Consider the following 3,934-nt stretch of genomic DNA (forward strand, 5'->3'; position numbering starts at 1 on the left):
GAAGGTGCTCTCTATTTAGTTGTCACTAGATCGCAATGTCTTTATAGATTATAGAATTTGTGGGACATGAGCTACAGTCTTTGCACCATGTTGATGCACATATGGTAGTATTGAATTAACTCTTTTACACTATTGGGAAGTGGTTATTGATATTATCTCCTTGGAGTTAGACCTTGTCAAATAACTTCTCTACTTTCTTTGCACCAAGCCCTAGTGGCTGTAAATGCTTGTGTTATGTGGTAATCTAATAGTACATTAGTGCATGTTGGAGAGTCCCTTATAGCTTTAGTTTAACTATACTTCTACATTTCCAACCCTCAAAGATGTATATTGGTCTTGATTAAGTTTTCCGGATGATTTCAACTGTGGTACGTTAGCTAGCTATTCTATAAGTCATGTGGGATTAAAAGTGGGATCAAGTTTTATTCTCATGCTCCTTCCAAAGTTGTCTTGCTTTCCTGTAATTGCTATGCAAGAATGTGCTACAAATAATGTGGAATTTTTTTTTATGATCTGGTTGCTATTAATGAAGTCCAAACATTTATATTTAAGAAAAATGTTGTGTAGTTGGCATGGTTTCACATCTCAGTGATAGCTCTGGTGGATCACCACTCATATCATGATAAATATTGTTCCACAAAGGAACAAGATGTGTGATTACCAATAGGTGGCATTTTACCATTTATGAAGACAAACTCCGTGCACAACATTTGGTTATTTCTAGTTTTGCAAGGGTACATAGTAGATGGTTTGATTTGATATAGGGTTATCATTTCTGTGAGTGACTTTAATATAAGTGATATTGGTGATTATCCTATTTTCGTAATTATTATCCTATGTGGATATGATTTGGTTTTATAAATATGGATTTTGTTGAATTGTTATTTTTAATATTTAGCCATCTATTTATGTTTATGAAATGTGATTTGATGTGTATATTTGAAATGTGGTTTGAATTTCATGATTGGTATGATGTGATGAAATGTGAAGGCTAGTAGTGGACCATTAACCCAATGTCATGGGGTTTGTTGCTTCGAGACTTATTTCAAATATTGTATCATTGTTCCATTTCTTGTTTCGTTGAGTTTTTGTGTCTTAAGTACTTGGTTCTTGTGTTGTTTCTTCAAGCCATTGTTGTATCCCTTGGTCTTCCACTCGATTTCGTTGAGTGATGGTCCGGAATCCCTTAGATTCTGCGATTTCATTAAGTGATGGTTCGGAATCGTATCCTGAGTTTGATTCCGTTGAGTGGTCTGAGTGATGGTCCGGAATCCTTTTGGTGACTTGGTTCCTTGGATTTGATTTCAACTTCAGAGATATAGGCTTCGGCCGAACTATGTCGCTCTAACCCTGCATGTCAGTGTTGTAGGGGTTATTATTGTGTGTGATTATTGGATGTAATTGTTATGATCGTGATATACCATTGACCAATATGGCTATAGATTATTATTGCGTCGATTGTTCCTCGAGATGTTGCACGCTCTGAATTGTGCATTATGTTGAAATATGACAGTTAATGTGATGAATATTTGAGTGTAGTGAAAAGTTGAACTACGAATGGCTTGATCCTTATTGAGGGTACGTAAGCAATTTAACGAAGAGGTTAGATGCAGCCATAAAGTATATGCAAAATTATTATGCATCTGGATCTTGAATTAGAATTTGTACATATCCAAAAGGCGGGGTACATTGAGTTACGGGCACTTAGTGACGTCACGTGTCGATCTTGGATGTATGTCAGGATCGGGGTGTGACAAATATTCTGAAATTTAAAGAACATAACAAATAAAGTAAAAAAAATAATAATAATAAGGAGAGGAAGAACGCAAAGCACCTAACCCAGAACCCAATCAACTTCTGCAAACTGTCCATAGTTGTAATCCTTCGTAAGGTTAAATCCCAGAAAAATCAAATACTTCAAGCTCACTTGTATATGCAGGACCAAAAATTCAATTTGAAAACCTTAAATCGCCGGAGTTTTGTCGAATGGGAAATGAAGCTCGTGGGTTCTCCGATTGAAGATCGAATCTGAGGTCCCATTCGTGATTATGGGGTGGAGCGATGACAGAGATATTGGTGGTGGTTTGGACCGGTGGTGTGCTCTTATTGGAGTTTGGTGAGTGTAGGAAGCGACACAAAGAAGAAAACGGAGAGCCGTCGAAGAAGAACGTAGCAGCTAGGGTCTTAGCTGTCGAGGGGTCTCGCTAAGACCCTTTAGTGAGAGAGTTAGTGAACGCAAGTCCCCTTCAATCCCATTAAACTTAGTCCCACTATGTAACAAACACCGAATTAGATTGACAAGTAGTCCAGTCTAATCAAGTGAAAGCTAGTGAAGCCTAACAAACGCATCCCAAAAGTTATATCATCTTAAATGCACATTTTAGCTTTTAACTTTTGTATATTGGAAATAGTTGAATTTAAGGCTAAAATTTCTTTTATTTTAATTTCATTATCATAAACCACTTTTAATCCATGACATAAAAAAAAACACATCGATGTTCTCCTTGTTGATTCCAAGTATAAGTATCTTGCGTGATACAAAGCCAAGACTTACAGATAGCAATATCTTCTTCATGAGAAAATGATAGACCTATGTATTGGCTCTTTTGGTTTTCTAGGTCGAGGGAGCGTTTTCCATTTTGTGATGAAAGCTAATTGATATACTTTGAATGAAATCCGATAGAAAGTTTTGCATTTATAGGAGATTTTCTAAATACCCAATTACTAATTTTCGACAAGATATAAATTAATTATGGCCGTTGAATAATGCTAGGTGCAACTCTTTGAAAGAAAAAATGACAGCAACTATAAGTATAATAGTCGTAAAGCAAGAATTTTGTAGTATAACATTGAAAAATGGCAGTAAATGCATGACGTTGGCCATCAATTTTTTAAAAGAAATGCTAAGGTCATCTCCAACCGAATGGTCCAGAGGGCCAGAAGGCTGAAAATAGCTCGAAAATCGTCTCCAACCGAGGGCTAGGCCAGAGGGCTCGTGGGCCCCACGGAATCTAAAAAGGCCAAATGGCTAGAGGGCTGGCCCCTTCCAGCCAGCCAGCCAGGCATCCCCAGGCTGGCCATAATTTTTTTAAATGTATCGGATTTCCTGTTGGTTATAACCGATAGGAATAATTTAGATTATTTCAATAGTGTCAGTTATAACCGACACGAATAGTGATTTAAATATTACGGCTAGACATGAATATTTTTGATTAATTACTATTCGTTTATAACCAACACGAATAGTAATTTGAATTGCAATAGTGTCAGTTATAACCAACATAAATAGTCATTTGAATTGCAATAGTATCAATTATAACCGACACAAATAGTATGAAATTTTTTTAATACAACGACTAGCTGACTGCAGCTAGCCGTTTTATTCAATTTTTTTTTTAATTGAAACCTTTTTTTTCTTCTATAAATATGGTGAAGCTCTTTCAATTCTTCACTTCATCTACAATATTTCCTTCAATATTTCCTTCATCTGCAATATTTCTTTCACTTTTTCAATAATTTCCTTCAATATTTCCTTCATCTGTAATATTTCTTTCAATTTTTCAATAATTTCGTTCAATATTTTTTCAATAATTTCCTTCAATTTTTGAATAAAAATGGCCTCATCTGCAATGAAAGGTAGGTCTTGGACCCGAAAAGAATATGTAGCTCTTTGCAGGGCTTACAGATGGGTCTCGGAAGATAGTGTGATGGGGATTTCTCAAACAAGTGAAGGTGTTTGGAGTCGTGTGTCCAAATAATACTTAGAGTACTATAAAGGCACCATTCCATTGAACACTCGAAACCACGAGAGTTGTTCTTCAAGATGGAAGAAACATCTTCATCCGAGTTTGAATAAATGACATCAAGCACTATTAGCAGCTGCAAGGAGACATGAAAGCGGCACCAATTACTACGACGAAGTTAGTGTTTTCAC

The sequence above is a fragment of the Malus sylvestris genome, chromosome 2, assembly GCF_916048215.2.
Source record: "Malus sylvestris chromosome 2, drMalSylv7.2, whole genome shotgun sequence".
NCBI lineage: Eukaryota > Viridiplantae > Streptophyta > Magnoliopsida > Rosales > Rosaceae > Malus > Malus sylvestris.